The sequence below is a fragment of the Glycine max genome, chromosome 5 (assembly GCF_000004515.6).
Source record: "Glycine max cultivar Williams 82 chromosome 5, Glycine_max_v4.0, whole genome shotgun sequence".
Lineage (NCBI taxonomy): Eukaryota > Viridiplantae > Streptophyta > Magnoliopsida > Fabales > Fabaceae > Glycine > Glycine max.
The window spans coordinates 33,905,245-33,929,514 of NC_038241.2; the positions used below are offsets into that span (position 1 = coordinate 33,905,245).

Genomic DNA, 24,270 nt, shown 5'->3' on the forward strand with positions numbered 1-24,270 from the left:
ATATTTATAAAATTATTTTTGTAACATTTTAAAAATGCTGCTAAGTTATTGAACATTTATACATATGTTGCTAAGCTATTATAACATGATAGTGTACATAGTTGAAGGTTCATCTGCTGGCTTATTCTTGCACTCTCCATTCTACACATATCATGAATTCAATGAACAATTTGATGTATGAAAATTGAATAAAAATATAATAAAATATTGGTCAATTGTATAGTGTATGCGTTTGTCTACGAATGATGAAAAATGAAACACTAGCTAGGAGGAGCATAAAAACATGGGCTGTGTTTGATTTAGGATAGAGAAATAGAGACGAATTTTAGACTTTTCATGTTTTTATGTGAGATTTACATCTTTTACAATGTGTTTTAATTATAAATAAAAAATCTTCTATTTCTACCATCTAAACCAAACACAAGAGACACAGAGGAGAAAAACGACAAAGGTTAAGTTGAAGAGAAAGGATCTGCTTCTACTTTTTCTGTTTGTATGCTTTCCTACTTTCTATTACAATTTTTTAGCAAAAGGAAAAGTTGCTTGTAAATGTTTTCTAAACCAGCCACTTGTTTGACACTTATTAGGTTTCCGATTTAAAAATATATTTATTGGCTTGAACACTTAAGTCGTTACCTTTACACAACTAATACATTAAAAAAACATAGAAAATTGGTTTAAAAATATGAATATACTATCAATTTAGATATTTGTTATATGTTACTTATATTTCATTTCATTAGAATCTCTTTCTTTGTGTGTGTATGCGGTGGTGTTCCCGTATCTTATATTTTAGACATTACCTATGTCGAAATGTCTGTGTCGTGTCCAGTGTATCTATCTCTATCTGAGTAGTATGCTTTCTATTTTTTGAGCAATTTTGAATGCAGTTTGACCGATTTTACTGATAACTTGTCCTAGAAGGGATCATGGCTTCCTGTATTTGGGTGGCTAATGCAAGCAAATGCAAATGATAACTCCCTCGAAACAACCATGACAGAACCCAATAAAGAGGTTCTGAACAACACTCTATTCCAAATTAAGTGGAGAAACTAAAAAGCACAATTAAAATAATGAGTATTGTGCTAGAAACAAATGCTCCAAATTTAAAAAGATAGAACATTTTCACCAAGTTTTTGCCTTATTTCTTTAAATTCAGTAAACCTTACCAGCTGATATTGTTTGTGCTCATTTGGCTCCAACCAATCGAGGTTTGTTTTGATGGGGTACTTGTGGGAGAGGCCAACTTTCAATCCATGTTGTAGCAGGTGCGATGTGAAGCTACATTAAATAGCGTTCAGATACTGCAGCATTGAGTTTTTATGGCTACATTACCTTGGAGATAAATCAAGTCCTGATACACTAGGTTTGAATCATTGTTAATTTTGCTGCAAGTGTTGTTGCTTCACCAATCACGAGTAATTATTCTAATGATTGATTGTATCAGTTACTCTCTTGGTGTTTTAACAGTAATTTGTTTTTAAACCTCTCATTAGATTTTTCTGCTATACATAATTGAAAGTTGACATTATTGTTTTCCCATCATAATGATGTTTTTTTTTTCAAGAGCAGATTGTTAAGCTGGGAATAAATGTAGTGAGCAGCCCAGCACTCTTGAAGAGGCACTGCAGAGTCAAGAAGTGAAAGCTTAAAAAAGCTTCTTCATGTGAAGGGAGCACTCGATGATATGAACCTTGAACTCGAAAACTCTATAAAGAGGATGCAGGATTTGCCGCTTGAGCTGCAAATTTCAACAAATGAGGCATCGAATTAATTCCATGCACAATCATTTCCCAATCATGGCCCTTTATACTCCCTGATTGACAGTCACACGTAAGTTGAGCAGCTAGAGCATTTGTATCAATTAATTCCATGCATCCGAATATGTCAACACAGTATATAAAGCACAGCATTAGTTTCCCTTCTTAGAGATTTTCCACCTGATGATGATTGACTGTAATATAATTACGCAGGTTATATATACTCCCTTCCACAACCAGTTTAGTCATAGCAATTTCATTGAGATTTTCTTATTCCCTAACATTTTGGCTACTGTTACTTCTCATATTAAGAAAAATGTCATTTGAGCAACCACAACCAACAAGGGCTCAAGCTCAGGAGAACAATGAACATCCTCAGGAAATCACCAATGAGTTGGTGTTGGATGGTGACTTCCCATTGTGCAAATCACCTTCACATGATGAATTTATAGTTCCTGATATCGTTCTTTCATGTTTGCATTCAATTGTAATGTTACATTTTTAAAGATTAGTTCTTTTCATATAATCCCATGCAAAGTGACGACTAAGACAATTTTTTTTTCTCTCTCCAAAAAATAGAAATTATTATGGTGAAAGCGAAAGACAAGAATATGTGGAAGAATTCTATCAACAACACAAACTTATGAATTTGTAAGCAAGTTTGATTTCAACAATGTCAAATAATTGTGTGTTTATTTTGTATTTCAGTATGGTATTATCAAATATCAAAACTTAAACTTAATAGCATACACAAATTAATATTTACAATGACTCTTAGGTGATATCTTATATCTTATATGTAACTAAATTATTGCAGGCTAAGAAGATGAGGGAGGAGTATGGGAAATTGAATAGAGTGGAAATGGGTATATTGGAGTGTTGTGAGATGCTTTTGATAAAATTGTGGATGCCAGGGATCCTAATTGAGAAGAATCTCAAATTCAACATGTCCTGCAGACAGCTGAAGCTACTAGAAAGGACTACCCTAATGAAGATTGGTTGCATTTGACTTCTCCCATTCATGGTACCCATCACACATATATAAACTTTATTTAAATACTAATTCTTAATTAACTATATTACTTTCACCTATTTACATTATTTCAAAGAAGCAAAATTTCAACATAAAAAAATGAGAAGAATTTTATCTTGAAAGCAATATTGATCATGACTTGATGGTTTTCGTTGGTTTATAGATCTCGGAAAGGTTCTTCTCCTTCCCAAGCTTCGGTGGACTTCTTCAATGGGCTGTTGTTGGTGAGAGTTGTTCACTAATTAATACTATTCATGATTGACCTTTCAACTTATTTTCTTGGCTATGTAAATGGAATTCGTACAAATAAAAAATTCTGAAAATCACATGTATATATACACACGTATGTATCGTATGTATCTACTGACAAACCAAAAAAGAAAAATAATCAATTTACCATTTTATATGTTGTAGAAGATTTGTTTCCTCTTGGTTATGCTTTTCATGAAGCTAGCAAATACTTACTTTAAGTTATGTACCTACTAATTTTCTCAATAAAAGAAACCTTATAAATGAAAAATATTTGTGATTATATATTCAGCTAAAAAATATTTCTTTGAATTAATTGTAGTACTTCGAAGGATGCGAACTGGACATGCAATGTGATGATGTCGTGGGAACATGATGAGTACATATATTTGGTGAGTCTATATGAACATGCAAATATTAATCCGACATCCCATACAGATGTTGATGTTATAATAATAAAAAAAATGAGACGGAAATGTTATATATTATTCGTTATCTAATTTATGCACTTAATAACGCATTGAGATCTATAAGCAGGTTGCTAAGGGAAGCACCACCACTTTACCTTTCTAAGGCATTGTTCCTTATCCGATAACACTCTTTTCATCATACATATTTTTACTAAGTTCTACTATGAAGTAATATAACCCTTCTCAAATATATAACAATATAACATGAAATTTACAATTTATATATATAATCTTGCAACTTTGTACCAGACAGGAGCGTACAAACACCTGTATAGTGAAGATGTTAAGAACTTGAAGTGGCTAGAAATATTTCAGTAAGCTAATTATTTTTCTTTAGGTTTTAACATATCAATTTATATCTTGTCTTCACCTTAACATGACGACCGAACATATAACTGATTATGTTTCTTATAAATTATGCAATACAAAACACAACAAATATGATCTCTACAGTAAGAGCAATGTGCAAATTGATGTTGAAAAAGTTAAGCCATACTATATATGTCGCTCATTGAGAAAGTGGGCAATAAAACTTTTCAGATGCATACATCTTAATTAGATATTGTTTAATAAAAATAACTATCCTTTGACTGCTAGCTATTTTCAGTACTCATTTCTTTCTTCTTGTGTTTGCAGTATTTCTCGCCAAAGCTCAAATGGTAAAGATAAAGGAATGTGGAGATGCAAGTAAAAAAAATCTCTCTTTTTTTTCGATAACAGTCAAATTAATCTTTTCACCGGTTTATCTTGAGAGTATTTTTTGTTTAAAAAATATTTTTAAAATTTAGTAATAGCTACACTGTTTTCAAAAAGAGAAAATTTTCAAAATAATAAAACCACTTTAAAAAAAGTTCCTCAAAAAATAAAATAAAAACAAACAACTATATCACAAAAGCTTCACCCAGAAACGTCTTAAGAGTGTAAAATGCCGTTAGCTTTATACAAATGCTGTTAGCTTTGAAGACAATAGTGTGCCAAAGGCAGTAGCTTAAGCACCAATTCCGTCTCAGATAGCAACTAACACATTGGGAAATGAAAATGTTTTGGATACAAAATGAATGCTTAACCTATTACTTCTGAACTCTAATCAGCTATAAAATTCAACATGGCCTGCAAGTTCTCTGCAAAATAGCTTTGTTTCATGAGCTAATTTTATGCTTTTAGCAATTGCTAATCCTGTCTTTTGGTGAGTAGATGCAGGCTTATATGATTTCACCACTTCTTCACGACCCAACAGTAGAGCTTCTCTCGCCGGAACCACGTTTTCCCACCAAAACTCACGTACCATATCATGTATCAAGTTCCAATAGTCACGTTCCCTAAGCACAGGAAATATAGTACTTCCGTTTGGCATCCAACAATACAAACCAACTCATTCACAATCCATTATTTCCATCTGGCCCTGGACTTGAGGCATGTAGTAGAAAGGCATTCTCAACCAAGGCAAGCCAGCCTCAGGTTTGCCCTTGTTATGTGGACAGTTGACTTCCAGTATCCCAAGAACACCATCAGGGGAGGCACCAAGCCAGTAACAAGACTGCTTCAAATGAACTGCAAACCCCATTGAGCTCACCTCATCACCTGTGATCTTTTTATATTGTTCTACAGCTACTGCTTCTTTGAGTGTTCCCCATGCCATGGCATTGTTTGCTTCCATAATTTGTGCCTCCGATGCAAACACTTTCTCTTGCCAGAGCTCAGGGCGACGACTCCCTTTCCAGAAGCCCAATGCAGTGCCAAATGTGCCGGTAGTAAGCTTGTCCTTGCGAAGGGCAAACCACTCCTCTGACCGTTGGGGGTTGGGGGACATCGGCCAGCGAAAGATTGGAAGGCAATACTTGAAGTGAAGGGGAGTGAACAATTATAGGGTCAACTAAAGGAATAAATGGTGAGGCACATATGGTAAAATTTCTCGAGATTCCTTTTGCATGCTTCCTCTTGGGAGATGGTGATACAAATGCTGTCTGGATAATGCCTCTGAATCTAATCATGTTGGAACAACAAACTGAAGTACATAATTTGATTTCAAACTTATGGGAGAAGGTTCAAGTTCAATTCGTTTTATCTTCTTATTTTCTTCTCTTATGTAAGTGTTTACAAATCCAAACAAGACCTAAATTAAAAGAGGAACAACAACACAGCAATGCATAAACTATGAAACATTTGGTACACTAGCTGCTGTTCTCATACTGACACTCACATTCACACAACACAAAATAGAAATGCCAGATTTTGCCACATAAAATGTGCATTTACTTCTGCTCAACTAAAAGCACTTTTGTTTTAATCAGAGTACAAAACAGAAGTATTTATAATTCATCAATTCAGGTTCTCCCCAGACCTACCTAAACTGACCCACCCAAATCTCCTAATTCGCTTAAAATCCTCAACCATGGAAAGCAGAACAATGATAATGGACACAATTCAACTTCACAACTACGGCAAAATCAGATAATTAGAAACATTAAAAAATCAGAGACGGAAAGAACGATAACAATAATAATGAAAATATATTTCTCATTAGTGAACACACACACAAAAAAAAAATCAACCAGATTTTCGTGGATGCTAACGTAAATCAAATGAAACAAACAAGAGTACCTAGGATTCGTCGAGGTGTAGAAATCCTAGGAATGAGTTACAGAGTAGGTGGGGTTGACTTTTCGTGGGGTATGAAGCAAAGAATTAAGTGATACAGTTCAAATATCAACCCAATCTGTGATCTCTTCCTTTGCTTGAGCCACCGGTAAACCCTTTTTTCCATTGGTCTGGACCAATTAGTCTTGGACTTTTTTTTCTTTACTGGTTAAGCAAATAATAATATCCATTGTTTCATTTTTGAACCATGGAAACGGTGACACTGCTCTGGCTAAATCTTAGAACACTTTATCTTAATTGGGCATTATCTATTTTTTTTATATAAGTAATTTTTTAAAAGTCTACTTTGTTTTGAAAAATTATTTGACAGGTTTCCCTTTGTCGTAAAGCCTTTGAAATTTGAATAGATGTATAAATCATGGACCCAAAAAGAGAGAGAGAGAGGCTAAGATCTCATATAAACAATATGATTTTACCCAGATTAAAGACTATGGGACATCTTTCAGGTTTGGGTTTTCTTTTTAGTATTTTGGTTCATATCTAAATTAGTTCTCCCTGCAAAATATTTTTAAAGTATTAAGAAAGATCAAGGTAGAAATAATCTGAGCTAATTTTTCATAGGTAGAAAATACCAGGCAAACTAAATTTTATCCTTTTGAACTTGAGGTGTTTTTCAAACTTAATACGGAAACTTTGAAGTAAGTAACTAAACATCTTACATTTCAAACAAAACTGTTAAGAACATACATAAGTCTTGTACAGGGGAATTTATTTTGTGAAATATATTAAGCAGACACTCACTCATTTCTCATGCCTTTATTTGTCCACTAATGATATAAGTTATACTAATTTGTGGAGATGTAACCTTACTAAATATAACCATTACTTATTTATCAAAAACAAAATATAATCACTACTTAAATCAATTAATTTATGGGTATTTTTAAAATAAAATAAATATTTATGATATTATTAATTATAACTAACTGACTTAACTATTTTTATTGATCTTGGTAAATTAATTATTTGTTTCTTATATAAAAGATCAAAATATTGGATATAGATACACAATTAAGCGTGGCGCAATGGTTGATGACAAATGTTGCCTTGAGATTCTATTTCAAGCTTAATCTCTAATAAGGGATCTTGCAAGGAGATCTTAGCATCAAGACCTGATCTTGCTAAGATCCATTATTGGAGTAGGATGTTAAATCTTTATGTGAAGATTTAGTTCTTATAAAAGAATGGCCAAGATCTACATCCACTTAAAAATAAATAAATTTTTTAATCTCTTCACAAAATTGATTTGCATCCAATTCTTGTAGGACTTACAAAAAATGATTTAAGATCTTAAAATGAGATTTATTATTAGACTAAAAAATGGAGGAAATCTTGAGAGTGGTGTGGTGCCGTGGGATCTACAAAAAAGATGGCTAAGATCTCAAAATGAAATATTCTATCGGCGATGGTTTAAGAGATAAAAGGAGTTAAAATTTCTCTCAAGATTCTATATATTTCTCTCAATTTTTGTACAACCAAATAAGAGGAAATAAAAAATAAGTTTCTTTCCTTTCACTTTTTTCCTTTCTAAACAACTTATAAAATCATCCCATTTTATCACACTCCTACTCTTCTCCTCCCCTTTTATGTTACATAACATAAGGTTTGAAAGAAATTAAATTAAACCTTACAAAATATACATTGAATTTACAAGTAAAAGTTGATTCTTTAGGACATGTTTGGAGGTTGTTGTAAGTTTTTTATTTTTTAATTTCCAAATATAATTTTCAAACAAAACATGTTTGGCTAAAATAAAGATAAAATGATTTTTAACTCAATTGCAAAATATTTTTGCATTCATTTTTAAAACTAGAAGAAATTACGAATTTAATTTTTAGTTCTTAAAATAATATACTCTTACTACTTTCTTACTAGTTGAACAATGACTCTTACAAGTTATCACCACCACCAACATTACTAACAGTGCTAACATCACCACTATCAACAACAACTTTCTTGACATCGCAACCACCATCAGTAGCCCTGCCAGTGACATCACCTCCATCATTGCTAACATCATCCGTGTTATAATTGTTGTTATCATCATCAATAACACTATCATCATTATTGTAATATGAGAAACATAATTTTAACAAAATAAATAATTTTTTAAATGAGTTTATTTTTAAAATAAAAAAAGGAAAAATAAATAAAAAAATTATAAAAACTAAAAACTGATTATAACTTGAAAACTTTTAAAATTATTATTAGAGTCTAACAATCTCAGAGCCTTTTAGTCAATCGATTTGTGTAAATTTAGATTAAGGTACTATTTGATATTCATTCTCCAATCTATGGATAACAACATGTAAGATATGGATAATGTCCAATAGTACCTATCCCATATTTGTGTTTAAAAATAACATTGTATCCGATCAAATACGTGGACATGTAGTAATTTTAATCTTTCATCTCCATATTTATATATTCATATTCACACACCTGGAATTTGTACTTTACTTATATATAAAATTAGCACTAATAAATCAATACAAAATTACTACAATTATAGTGAAAAATTATTCTCAAATAACCTAAACATAACATTAAAAACAACACAAGTAATATTAAAAACAAGAAAATATAATATTGGTTCATACAAATTCAAGTTATAAATAAATAAAATTATAAAAAAATCTAATATAACTATTATTAAAATTAATATTCTGATCATTTAACAAAAACTCAAATTAAATATTTAAGATTTTTCAATCTCTGATAATCGTCCAACATAATAATATAAGATTTTTCACTCTTTAATAATGATATTATTGGAAATTAGAGATTTAAAGTGTTAGTCATAAAAATATAATTATTTTTTCATAAAATTTATATATATATATATGAAATACGTAGGGATGGGATAGATGCGATACTCTAGTTTTCACACGCATATCTACATAAATTTATGAGTGAATATTCATCCCATATCCAAATTTAATATTATGAGTAATTATTCATTTTACTTGCAGATATTTTTCCAAGTATCCATATAATCTGCATACAGTTTATCATTCCTACTCCACTCCTGTCATTCTGTCGACATTATGATCCCATTCCATTCCTTGGACCATTTCACAGCTTGTCACATTACTAAATAGTCTGCAAACCGGAAAACCGAATAGGACAAGAGTAATTATGTATTTGGATTCTACTGAGTAATTATGCTTCGTCTTCCTCTTTCATCCCACATGCCTCCAAGTCATGACATGACAACACTTCAATTAATGACAAGATTCTACTTCTCATTTAGTAATACTCCTTCGACTAGTAGTAAATGTTGCGGTCGGGATTTAAATATGTAATAACGCTTTCATCAACACAATATTTTTTTATTATTAATTTTTTGCTATATTTTATTGCTTAACAATTTTTCTATCCTATATGTATTAACTTTATTAGTTAAGAGGTTAAAAATATTTTTATTCCATGATAAAAAATAAATAAATTTATTAATAAAGAAAACCCAATAATAAAAATTTATTTATATTTATTATATTAAAAAAATTATCCCTTTAATTCATATGCTACAGGAAGTTTACATATTTGAACAGTTTAGATTGTGTAAAGTTTAACAGTTTTATAATTAAATAGTTTTAACATTTCACTATCAATAAATAATATGATTAATTTCATAATGTAATGGATTTTAATTAGAATTCAAATAACTTTAATTTTAAAAACTTATTTTAGTAATAGTAACACTTTTATTTTGGTGAAAGTAGTAGTTAGTAACACTTATACTTGTAAGTATTGCTAACATTTTTTAATAAACAACGCTTATATTTAGAAATTAATCTTTTAATATAATTTAATGCTTGTAGTGGGTATCAGTTTTTTTTAACACGTTCTTAATACTTCCAATTTAAAAATAAATTATGTTCATCTATATATTAGACTTCACCAAAAAACTTGAAGTATTTTGAAAATTATTAAATATTTTTAACATTACTCTTCAAAACAGTTTCATCTTTTACAAACCTTAGTCCCTTTTTTCCAAATCACAAACTTGAAGTAATTTTGAGTAAATTTTATGTTGAATAAAAAAATTATATTAAGTTTTATTTCTCATTTAATTTTATAATTAAGATATTCAGACATAAATCATGTTACTTTAAAATAATTTTTAACTAAAATTAATTTTATCAACATTCATTTAAACATGTACTTAATTTTGACTATTGGTTGAGGATATCCTTGACGCAAAAAAAAAAAAAACCAACAAGATCTATATATTTATATTTAAATTATATTTTTTTATGATTATCTTTAAATTATATAATCTTACTAATAAAGTTAACAGTAAACAATATATTATAAAACAATAAAATTTATTATTTAACCATTTAAATCAACAAAAATCTTTTAAGAGTGTATTCAAAACATTTTGAAGAGACCTTAAATGATTCAGTGGCTTAAATGATTGTTTCATTCTTTTTTTCTTCCTTTAACTAATTAACCACGCTCAAGAAGACAATGAATTGAAAATTGGTTATAATAATTTGCAAACAAAGCAAATCAATTTTTTAACTTTCAAAGGGGGTAAGATGGTACTTATAGTTTTATTTTAAGAAATAAATAAAATTAATAAGAACAGAATTATGAATAAAACTTGCCGTCTGTTTCCCCAAGTATTCCAAGAGCATCCAACGATTGGGTACCCGGTAAAGTAAAAAATTTCATTAAAAAAAAAAGGGTAACGTCAAAATTAACTCTGTATTTTACTCGCCTTAATATTAACACATGCAAAGTGCAAACCTCTCTCGTTTTGATTTTTGACACAGTACAACTGAAGTCGCAATTCCCAAGGCAAAAAGTATGAAGACAGAGTTATATCGACAATCATTGGAAGTGATTTCTGACTAAAACTAAATGATCAACATGCAAGCGAGCTCATTGATAATTAAAAAGTGTAGGTTTAATTATTTACTCAACATAACAAGACCACCTGAAACACACACACAGAATAAACAAATAAATTAAAGAGGGCCAACTTTAATTTTACGTAATGGCCACATGTGTCATATGGGTAAAAAATATTGGAAAGGTAAAAATTAAAATCTACAGACGTCTTATAGATTAAACAAGACTAATAATATGTTTTCACTATAAAAAAATAAATTTAAAAGTTTGATTAATATTTATTGACTTTATTAATAATTAATTTTTACCAATTAGTTCAAAAATACAAACATATTACTGAACCAAAAGTCATTAGACATGACAACGGGGCGGGGCGGGGGCGGGTTTTAACATACCCGCCCCCGCCCCCGCTTCACTGTACCCAGCCCCGCCCTCGCCCCCAAACCCGTCGGGGATAAAAATTGTACACCCAGACCTGCCCCCAACGGGGACGGGTTTCCCAGCCCCGCCCCAACCCCACCCGCGAAAATTGTAGTAAAAAAAATTATTTTTTTCACAGTAACAAAAAGAACTAATAACAAAAGCTTCTAAAAAACCTGTTTAGTGAGAAGATAATTAAAACAAAAGCTTCTAACAAGCTTAGAACATCTTCAAATTTTGTCTAAATATTATTACAACTCATAACCAATCCATATTCAAAACGACAAAAGCTTCCAAAGAGCTCATAACATTTTAAGTTCGTTCTCAATATCATTCTAGCTCGGAACCAATACATATTCAAAACAACAAAGTATTTCAAATCATCAAAACAGAAAAAAGTTCCAAATGAACCAAGTTTAATAAAAATCATCATCTTCAAGGCGGGAGATTGCAACAGAAGTAACGTCAGTTATCAATGGTTCTGTCGGTTCACCTATATTGAAAAATAAAAGTTAGAATATAAATATTTAACTTGACAAATTTAATTCAATCTTTAAAAAGAATACCTTCATCATCAAACTCCATTTCAGTGAGTAAAATAGCATTTTCATTTCCCACATTAGAATTAAAATTACCTATCAATATAACACAATATAAACAATGACAATCTTTAAAATATACAAAATTATTAACTAATTCAAATACATTCATATTTAAATGAATAAATTAAAAATTTACCCGAGTTCTCAGCACTCCATAACCAACTTCTAGCACACATCAAAGCCTCTAAAGTGGTCCAATGAAGTCGGCTTCGATGAGGGCTTACAATATAACCGCTGGTACTGAACGCAGATTCAGAAGCTACAGTAGAAACAGGAATCGCCAACACATCTCTTGCAATTGCTTGAAGTGTTGGATACTTGACACCATTCAACTTCCACCACAATAAAATATCAAAATTTGGACTTCTTGGTAAAACTTCCTCATCCAAATAAACATCCAACTCTGTTCTAACATATGAGGTTCTAGCTCTTTTTTTCTTAATCACAAACAAATCAAATTTTTTCAAACCATCACTGCCAACATTACCAACATTAGCTTCCAATATTTGAGAATCACCACTAGAATCATTGTTCATTCTCAATTGATAATCATAAAGCAAGTCATAACACAATTGTCGGATTGACTTAACTTGATGATCAGCATCATTTCCATAGAAGATTGCATAATAATATTCAAGCAAATCAGTTTTGTACCTAGGATCCAAAACAGCAGCGACACCCATTATTTCATGAATCACACTCCAATACTTATCAAACTTTACCAACATGTTCTCGGCCATTTTTTTTATCAATTCATCAGAGGATTCAATCCACTCAAGTATTGCTTCTTTGATCTCACAAATCTTAGGAAAGTATTCATTGGCAGTTGGATACTTAGTGCCAGAAAACACTTCAGTGATAGAGTTGAACAATTTCAATTTTTCACAAATATCTTTTGCAAATTTCCATTGTGAACTTGTTGGCAAACAAGTGTACCCATTTCTCCGAAGTGCTAATCGATTAAATACATCTTCATACAAAATGGCAACTTCAAGCATCTTGTAAGTGGAATTCCATCTAGTCGGACAATCTAAAGCCAATTTCTTGGTGCAAGAGATTTTCAACTGATTCGCTGTCGACTCAAAATATTCCTTCCTTTTAGGTGTTGCAGTCCAAAATGCAACACTATCCCGGATCCTCTCTACCCCATCTTTCACAACTTCTAAGCCATCTTTTACAATCAAATTTAGTATATGTGCGCAACAACGCATATGAAGTAAGGCCCCATCCCTTAATAGTGAATCTGGTTTCAGCCTAGCCTTAATTTTTTCAACCATTGCATCATTTGTGCTACAATTGTCCAAAGTGATAGTAGACAATTTTTTATCAATGTTCCAATCCATCAAACATTCAACCAACACATCACTAAGTCTTTCACTTGTATGAGGTGCAGGAACATAAATAAACCTAACATAATAAGATTCACTATAATATTAATGAAACTTAAATAAGAAAGTTAATAAACCATTTACATTAATGCATGCAACAGAGTACTAATGAAACTTAAATTTTCAAGAACATACATACATTCACATAAGTAAACTATTTTTTGAAGAAAATATAATTACCTCAAAATCTGACTATGCAAAGTCCAATTTCCATCAATGTAATGAGCAGTCACAGCCATATACCCTCTTTTTTGATTGCTCGAAGTCCACATGTCAGAAGTAATGGCCACTCTTCCTTCAAGCCTTTCTATCAACTTCAAAGCTGATGATCTCTCACATTCGTACACTTTGAGTATCTCCTTTTTTATAGTATTTCTACAAGGGACTTGAAATAATGGTTGGAGAGAAGCTGAGTATCTTCTAAAACCAATATGATCCACAATCGAAAGTGGATATTCATGCAAAATAATTGCATGTGCAAGCTCTTTCCTAACATTTTCAACATTATAACTCCAAGTACCCAACTCTTGTTTACCTTGCAAAGTTTTAGCAGTAAGAAATGTCTGTCCTTTATCCGTTTTACCTTCCAAAATCTTCTTGTGAGGACAAATCAATAAATGTCCTTTTAAGTGTGATGTCCCGTCATTTGATGATCCACCAAGATCTTTCTTGCAATAATTACATCTAGCCTTAACTTTTCCATCAACAATGATCTTTTCAAAATGATCCCAAACTTCACTTCTACGCCTTTTTGGACGGTTTTGTGTTGCTGCACTATCAACCTCCACAGTATCGGTTGTTGTGGGAGTAGGAGCAACAATTGACGGGTTAGCACTTTCATTTGGAGTTGGTTGATAAACAACAAAGTATTTCAAATCATCAAAACAGAAAAAAGTTCCAAATGAACCAAGTTTAATAAAAATCATCATCTTCAAGGCGGGAGATTGCAACAGAAGTAACGTCAGTTATCAATGGTTCTGTCGGTTCACCTATATTGAAAAATAAAAGTTAGAATATAAATATTTAACTTGACAAATTTAATTCAATCTTTAAAAAGAATACCTTCATCATCAAACTCCATTTCAGTGAGTAAAATAGCATTTTCATTTCCCACATTAGAATTAAAATTACCTATCAATATAACACAATATAAACAATGACAATCTTTAAAATATACAAAATTATTAACTAATTCAAATACATTCATATTTAAATGAATAAATTAAAAATTTACCCGAGTTCTCAGCACTCCATAACCAACTTCTAGCACACATCAAAGCCTCTAAAGTGGTCCAATGAAGTCGGCTTCGATGAGGGCTTACAATATAACCGCTGGTACTGAACGCAGATTCAGAAGCTACAGTAGAAACAGGAATCGCCAACACATCTCTTGCAATTGCTTGAAGTGTTGGATACTTGACACCATTCAACTTCCACCACAATAAAATATCAAAATTTGGACTTCTTGGTAAAACTTCCTCATCCAAATAAACATCCAACTCTGTTCTAACATATGAGGTTCTAGCTCTTTTTTTCTTAATCACAAACAAATCAAATTTTTTCAAACCATCACTGCCAACATTACCAACATTAGCTTCCAATATTTGAGAATCACCACTAGAATCATTGTTCATTCTCAATTGATAATCATAAAGCAAGTCATAACACAATTGTCGGATTGACTTAACTTGATGATCAGCATCATTTCCATAGAAGATTGCATAATAATATTCAAGCAAATCAGTTTTGTACCTAGGATCCAAAACAGCAGCGACACCCATTATTTCATGAATCACACTCCAATACTTATCAAACTTTACCAACATGTTCTCGGCCATTTTTTTTATCAATTCATCAGAGGATTCAATCCACTCAAGTATTGCTTCTTTGATCTCACAAATCTTAGGAAAGTATTCATTGGCAGTTGGATACTTAGTGCCAGAAAACACTTCAGTGATAGAGTTGAACAATTTCAATTTTTCACAAATATCTTTTGCAAATTTCCATTGTGAACTTGTTGGCAAACAAGTGTACCCATTTCTCCGAAGTGCTAATCGATTAAATACATCTTCATACAAAATGGCAACTTCAAGCATCTTGTAAGTGGAATTCCATCTAGTCGGACAATCTAAAGCCAATTTCTTGGTGCAAGAGATTTTCAACTGATTCGCTGTCGACTCAAAATATTCCTTCCTTTTAGGTGTTGCAGTCCAAAATGCAACACTATCCCGGATCCTCTCTACCCCATCTTTCACAACTTCTAAGCCATCTTTTACAATCAAATTTAGTATATGTGCGCAACAACGCATATGAAGTAAGGCCCCATCCCTTAATAGTGAATCTGGTTTCAGCCTAGCCTTAATTTTTTCAACCATTGCATCATTTGTGCTACAATTGTCCAAAGTGATAGTAGACAATTTTTTATCAATGTTCCAATCCATCAAACATTCAACCAACACATCACTAAGTCTTTCACTTGTATGAGGTGCAGGAACATAAATAAACCTAACATAATAAGATTCACTATAATATTAATGAAACTTAAATAAGAAAGTTAATAAACCATTTACATTAATGCATGCAACAGAGTACTAATGAAACTTAAATTTTCAAGAACATACATACATTCACATAAGTAAACTATTTTTTGAAGAAAATATAATTACCTCAAAATCTGACTATGCAAAGTCCAATTTCCATCAATGTAATGAGCAGTCACAGCCATATACCCTCTTTTTTGATTGCTCGAAGTCCACATGTCAGAAGTAATGGCCACTCTTCCTTCAAGCCTTTCTATCAACTTCAAAGCTGATGATCTCTCACATTCGTACACTTTGAGTATCTCCTTTTTTATAGTATTTCTACAAGGGACTTGAAATAATGGTTGGAGAGAAGCTGAGTATCTTCTAAAACCAATATGATCCACAATCGAAAGTGGATATTCATGCAAAATAATTGCATGTGCAAGCTCTTTCCTAACATTTTCAACATTATAACTCCAAGTACCCAACTCTTGTTTACCTTGCAAAGTTTTAGCAGTAAGAAATGTCTGTCCTTTATCCGTTTTACCTTCCAAAATCTTCTTGTGAGGACAAATCAATAAATGTCCTTTTAAGTGTGATGTCCCGTCATTTGATGATCCACCAAGATCTTTCTTGCAATAATTACATCTAGCCTTAACTTTTCCATCAACAATGATCTTTTCAAAATGATCCCAAACTTCACTTCTACGCCTTTTTGGACGGTTTTGTGTTGCTGCACTATCAACCTCCACAGTATCGGTTGTTGTGGGAGTAGGAGCAACAATTGACGGGTTAGCACTTTCATTTGGAGTTGGTTGATGTGAACTTTCTTGTCCATTTGGAGTTGGTTGATGTGAACTTTCTTGTTCATTTAGAGTTGGATGATGTGTACTTCCTTGAGAAATGAGTGGACATTGTGGTTGAGAGGTACCTTCATTTGCCATCTAAAACCAATAATTCATAAAAAATCTATTAGAGTCACATTTCAATAATTCCTAATGAAGCAAGAAATGATAGGAATATTACAGCAATATCAACATTGAGCAAGTAAAAAAAGGAAAAAGGGACAGTTGAAATATGCTTAAACAATAATGTAGACCTTGGTAATACTCACCTTTAAATTGTTGGCTCAAGTTTAAATACTAATCACTAGTCTCTATGCTTATAATACTATCCCCTGTAATGGATGACCAAAAAGATAAAACAATAAGGGTTGAGAATGGAAATGGAACATATAAATAAAGTGATAAAACACAAACACAAGCAATCAAATTAATCATATTCCGATGTTAGACAAATTCATCATATTTGTTTGAGTATGCTTACTTTCAATTTCATAATACTATGAATTATATCAATAATGCAAAGTTTATTTGTTAAATAATAAGATCTGAAGCATTTGAAAGTGTTAAGACCTATAATAGTAAGCTTCTTCGAAAAAAAAGATCTTTAATAGTAACATAATAGTAAGAGTCCAGTTATATTATAAGGCTTTTCATGGTAATTCTTAACTTACTAACATAAATTATGAAATTCTATACAAGCTACTGTTAGAGCCATCAAACAGGTCACAAATTAAACATTGATTGCATTGAAGGAAGAACCCAACTCTTCAAACTAATTGCACATAATAAGTTTTTTATTTGGCTAAACTGTACACACTAAGACAGGACAGGCAGCAACAAAAGATAGTAAATAACTTAGATTCAAAATGTCAATCTCATCACTTTGCACAATGATGCTAAGATAAGTAGTTATCTTAGATACTTAATCAAACAACTTCAGAAAATTACAATTGAAAATCTCAGCACTAGTAAAAAGAACATGACACTCCGTCACAAGATTACATACAACCATGTCTTGTTAACACAGGAAAAGGGACTCTAATTAATGTTAGCTGAAATAAAAGTTGAAAAAAAAGTTCTAAACAAATGCACAACATAGGAGTTTGTCTACTTTTCATGTTTTCTGTGTTTGTTTTCTCAAAAACAAAAAAAAATGTTTCCTGTGTTTGTTTTCACTTTTAATAAGCATAAGAGAATGTAGATCAATATTTTCTCCATTTTTTGAAAAAAGATCTAGCATTTTTAGAAATTTAATAAATATCAAAACATTGTTTTCATTATTTCTGAAAATGTATTTATAGACTTCCTTTCATCTTTTATAGTCTGCTTCCATTGATGCACACATAAACTTTAAGAATATAAAAATTAAAAGTACCAAAAAATACATTGTTCTAACTCTAATTTTCATTCATGAGAGAAAGAAAGACCTTAAGTTAGAGTATTCAAAGAGCTTGCCAGTAGAAGAGAAAATGATGAGAGCAACATCAGCATCACACAAAACTGAGAGTTCTTCAGCCTTTTTGATTAATCCTCTTCTTCTCTTCGAAAAAGTCACTTGCCTCGCCGTTGCGTTTTCATTTCAGCTAAGTAAATAAAGTTATCAAGTACAAAACTTCTCACAATCAAAAACTGAACAGGAAGACGGTAAGCTAGCTCAACACATATAAGATCCTCTTGATATATTTTCTATCCCTTCATAATTATTTAAAAAAAAATGGATCTATTGTAGTTGTGGTTGAAGAGATGCAGAGAAGTGAAGTCAAGTTTTTACAGTTTAACAAAAAAAGCACAGTGTAATCGGAGGAGAATCAATAGCGACGGTGGACGGCGGAGAAGGGAGAAACAAGTTGACTCTGAAATTCCATTAAAATTAAAGCAATTAAATTGGAGAGAGAAAGAAACGGACCTGCACCGAACAACAAGGAAGAAGCAACGCAGAGGAGGCTGATGAGTGATGAAGGAGGAAGCAACGCAGAGGGCTGAGCAGAGGGCTGCGATTTGGTGAACAGTGAAGAAGGAGGAAGCAACGCACGCAGAGGAGGCTGATGAGTGATGAAGGAAATTAGGTTTTCACTTTTCAGGATCCTTCTCCATATATACTTGCTAATTTAAGGGTAAAATAAGGGTAATTTGGTAAATTCGCGTATACGGGTGCGGGGCGGAGGTGGGTGCGGGGCGGGTGTGACTACCCCCCGACCCCGGCCCCGCATTAAAACCACGGGTTTTCCCCGCACCCGCACCCAGACCCAGTTAATTCGGCTTTTCCCCGTTAAAATCGGGGCGGGGGCGGGTGGAACCCGACGGGTGCGGGTTGTGTTGCCATGTCTAAAAGTCATTGAGTTGGTTTGACTTGAACACTATGAAAATCTACCTAGTAGTCCTTGGTCAAAGTTAAGGGCTAAAGGGCATAACAATTCCATGTGTAGCCTATGCCCTCTTTTAATGTTGGCTTAACAAATTTGGTATATTAGGGGATTCATTGCATTTAAGATATTGTTTATTTTGACTTTTATAGACTTTTAAAATTATCCTTTAAAAGATATCTCAATAGAATAAGAGAAAATCATATTTACAATCTATCATGGACTTTTCATGATACTAGAAGACTTGACAATAACACATATGACTTAGGTCTTCTTTCTAAGACTAATGTTCCACTCAAATTGCTCAAATATGTTGTATTGTTTGGTTCGTCTTATTTGAGATATCGTCTATTTTAACTTTTAATCTTCAAATATTTGTCTATAAAGTTTCATGTGTGACTTAGGTCATTTTAATACAAATGTTCTACTTAAGTCCAATAGCATATTATTAGGATCATTTGATATTTGTCACTTTAGTTATAATGAGTCTTCATGATTTTATCTTTTAAAATAAGAAGAATTTGTTTATAAATTATCTTTGACTTCAATTTTTATTCAACCTAAGACATTTTAGTGGGATGGAATAATGACCTCTCAATCCAGGTTAAAAAGCTAAAGGGCTTATTAATTAATAATCTCATGTGTGAGGTTCATCTTCTTTTTAGAACTAATGTTTCATTTAAATATGTTACATTATTATATTTATTAGGAAATGTTCAAGTCTCACATCGGTTGTCTCAATTCTTGGAGTGTAACTTATATATCTGTTGGACAACTTCACTTAATGTCAATTAGTTTTAAGATGAAATCTAACATAATATCAGAGCAAGCTCTGATCTGAGACCTCGTCCTCGCTTCCGCTGCGACGAGCACTCACCATTTGTTGTTCACGCATCAAGTTCAATAAGTGTTGGACATGATTCCAAGTTCCAACTATGGTTGCAACAACTCTAGTGGGTCAATGACACTTCTCCCCAATCACAAATGACAATAGGATTAAGATGGCATCGTGTTCTCCAAGGTGCTTTCTTCCACAGATGGGGCTGTACATGGATAGCCAATATTCCAAATGCATGCATCGACTTTTCTTTTTTGATTCTATTATTTATACTACTTTTAATTTAATTATGATATGATTAAGTACTTATCCCGTTTGGATGATATATCCTGAGACTTTTGCCCAATGTCTTTTTTCTTACGTTGTTTTTTTTTATTAGCATGTGAAATTATAAATAAAGAAGACTTTTATAAATTTTACTGAACTTAATTATTTATGGTCATGTCATTTTTTTTCTAAACCACGTATATCTTTTACTAGAAAGATAATTCTATTTGAATTAGATAGGATGATTATAGGTAATAAGATTATCCTTTTAAATATTTAATAAAATTATCCCTTTAAATATTTGAAATGATGGATTAAAGATTTTTGGCAAGTAGTGCAACGATGGCTGGCATCATGGTGGCTTTAATTGAAATGAGATTCCAGAGGCAGGGGAGATTGGAATTGCATTTATAATGAATTGAAAGATTCTGATATGATTCGTGAACTAACTGACTCAGCAATTATATTTATCCTTTAATCGAAAATAAAATCACGTGTTAGTGTGGGAGTGATGGTTTGGTTTGGGATTGGCCCCACGAGACTCACACACAACAAGCGTAGGTAGCTGTTGTGCGCGACACACGTCAACGTCCAACAAACACATGCTCGCCCGTTACAGCTAACGACACTGTGAAATCCACACCGCCAAATCATCTCTCGTGACATGGAACTCATGGATAAAGACTAAAGAATACCCTCTCTCTTTTCAATTCTTTTTAGTGTTTGCTCATTTTGAACACTTGGTTTCCTAGTTGCTAGGACCGTGCCACAATATCTGCTAAGGATATTTGTCCCCGCTTTTGAATTTTGATACTATTCATTACTTTTTTAGCCTATACGGACGTACATTTTTTAGAATAAAATATAATAACTTAATAGTTGCGAAAGTGAGATTTCATATCTAGCTATTTGATGATAGCTACGTGACTTCGGCCTTCAATATTAAGTATAATATATAGCGCTGCTTACTCTTCTCTCAATCCATTCTGACATTGTTTGGATGCGGACATAGAGAACATATATTTTTATAGGCTTTTAGCATTTGGATAAAAAAAAATTGGCGGGAGGAGGAGATAGAGGAATTAGCTAAAATTTTGTCTCACTCCATTTTGACACCTTACAGCTAGGAGATTTAAAAATGAGAGAATTTTTTTATATTAATTGGACTAAATTATTCTGAATTAAATAAATTTATCTAACCATTAACACTAAATTTGTTTTTTTTCCTTCTCTTTTTTGCCCTGCCCCCATAAACTAAATAAGATATTTCTTTAACTCATTAAAATCTAACTCTTTTTCTTCATCATCATTAAAATTATTCTCTTTCTTCTTTTAAACCAAACAATACATGAAGAAGCCAAATGAAGTCACAGATGTAGAAATGTGTGTCTTTTTGGTAAGAGGATGACAGTGATATTTGTAGGGGGCAGTTTATAATATTTAGCTATTTGTAACCAGCGGTGATGTATGAGCTGGAATGCTGGACTGGTACGTGCTTACACTACATATGGATATGGCTCACATGTGACATGCCATGTGAAATAATTCGAATTCTCTTTTTCTTTTTTTGGGTACATAATAATGCAACTGCAGCAGAATGTTTCTAAATAAACAGGTGGAATAAAATATGGCTAGTCTCACTTTCTCAATTACGGCCATATATATTTATTGCAAAGTGGACACTTTATATTATCTTATGAAATTGAATATCTAACACATAAACCTACCTACAGCCAATACTAAATCGCTCAATATACATATAGTCATGGAATATGGATGCTATATACAAGACATTCATCAAACGTGTGTTTAATAAAACCTTCCACAAATAAACAAAAGATAACCCCTAAAGGCATCAGTATCCTGGGACCGTAAGGCATGGACTCATAACAAACCATGTGGCTGGTGTGATCAGTGATTTAAATTATTGCATAAAGAAAGCTTGTCTTTTTCGTCATGTTAAAGTTTTGTTTGTCCACTTTGCCCTCCACTCACCATACATGTGTGATGATATTGATACATAATATAAATTAATTAGATAAGATCCCCTCACTGAATCCATTGCCAAACTTCGGTCCAAAATACTGTCAGAATATCACGCCAGGGCACGTACTGGTACTACTTGCTTGTGAGTTTTTTCTTTAAAATTAATTGCACTCCGTCTGGACTAATATATAAATTAAAATAATTAATTTTATATTAATTAAGAAAGTTAATTGATACTATTTAATTTTATCAATTTTAAGTAAGAAATAAAATTGTACTCCGCCTGGTGTGATAATGCATATTTCTTTGTGGACTTGCAACGTAGCTGAGTAACACATCAAATTATACAAGGTTGCAAAGCAGGATACACCTGGGGAGGTGAAACTTGAATGGTTGGCAGAATGGTGGAGTGCATGCAACGAAGATGAGGGATATTGGCTGTTACGTGTGGATAGATTTTGGGTTTTGGTTTTTTTTACACAAATTATAGTAGCTAGTACCACTATATACTGAGGGATGCTTTAAAGTTTAAATGGTATGGTGTTTATCTAATGTTTTGGTGGTTGGTCACATTATATATATTGTAACCACCAAGTAGATTTTTTAATGACATGTAAATGGGTTGAGTATCCCTTATAAGTTATAACCAATGTTAATACATATAAAGTGGAGGGTGCATAACAGCATAAGTAGAGGGTGTGCTTGACTTAATTTGAAAAAAAAGTAATCAGTGTTCTAATTCTAATATTATGGATACATTGCACAGCAATACTGACTACTACATGTTGAGAAGTTGTGATTGTTTGTTTCTACTTTGAATCAATTTTCAAATAAAGTTCAAATTTAATTTTACCTCTTCGATTCTTAGTTTCCCACAAACTTCCAAAGGACGACGAAATTGACAAAAAACTCGGATTGAGGCAACTTTCTCTGGTTGGCCTTTGAGATAAAGTTTCCCCTTTCCCTTCACTTCAACCATAGTTAGATCTAAACGTCATTAAATGTAAATATGGATGACGACATTTTTTCATGACTTTTCTATATTTATCCATGTTTGGTGGGGTGTTCAGTAAAAAAAATGATTGGTGGGATGTAAGAAAAGAATATGAGGAGAAGCAAAAATTTAAATTTAAATTGGAGATAAAATAGAGAAAAATAGAAATTGAGTTTTATTTTGATTTTTTTTACCTTTTTAACAAAATAAAAGAATATACATTTTCTCTGTTTTCCCCCTCTATTTCCCTTCTTCTTATCCAAACTATTGTTTTTTTAAGGAATTATCTAAACTATTATTTAAAAAATTAAGAACATGCTTAATTTAGATGTACATCATAATTGATTTAAGTGTGAGAGTAATATTTTAAAATCAATTGAAATAATTTTTAAAATGTGATAAAGTATATGTTTTTTTTATAAAAAAAAACATAATTGCAAAGAAAGAGTTTATATTGTTAGAATTTAAAAAAAAAAAAAAAAGCAAGGATCATTTTGTGATTAAATTACCAGTGATTATAGTTACACAAAAGGAAAAGCGAAAAACATTGTTGTAAATGAAGGTATATTTAGTTTAAAATTAAGTGAAATTAATTTAAAAGTATAGAAGTGGAAGAAAAAAGGAAGTGGAGTACACTAATACAGTGATGCAGTAGTAAATAAATAACGTGTAAAGGTAACAAAATAGTTGATACAAGTACGGATGTTTAAAATTGAATTACACTAGACGTCAAATCAAAAATCGACAAACGGTGATTATTGATTTAATTTTGTTATTTTTAAACCTTACGGTTCGATTTGACATAAATATATTTATATTTTAAAATTCTATAAATTGTTAGTTCACTTACTTGCTCCAGTCATGCGTAATATACATATACGTACACAAAAATCTTTCAGCAAAGGTTGGTGGACTGGACAGAGATTCCCGTGATAGGGACATTTACGAATTACAAATTTCTAAATTTGTTTTGAGTATAATTGCTGTTAAAGCCTTTTGATTTTGTATAATA

At 31.9% G+C, this 24,270-nt stretch overlaps 2 pseudogenes; one reads left to right on the forward strand and one right to left on the reverse strand.

Annotated features, from left to right (window-relative positions):
* The first annotated feature begins 2,076 nt into the window (after positions 1 to 2,076).
* LOC100779391 (inositol oxygenase 2-like) lies at positions 2,077 to 4,203 on the forward strand (annotated as a pseudogene).
* Positions 4,098 to 6,475, reverse strand: LOC100779928 (uncharacterized; annotated as a pseudogene).
* Positions 6,476 to 24,270: the final 17,795 nt, after the last annotated feature.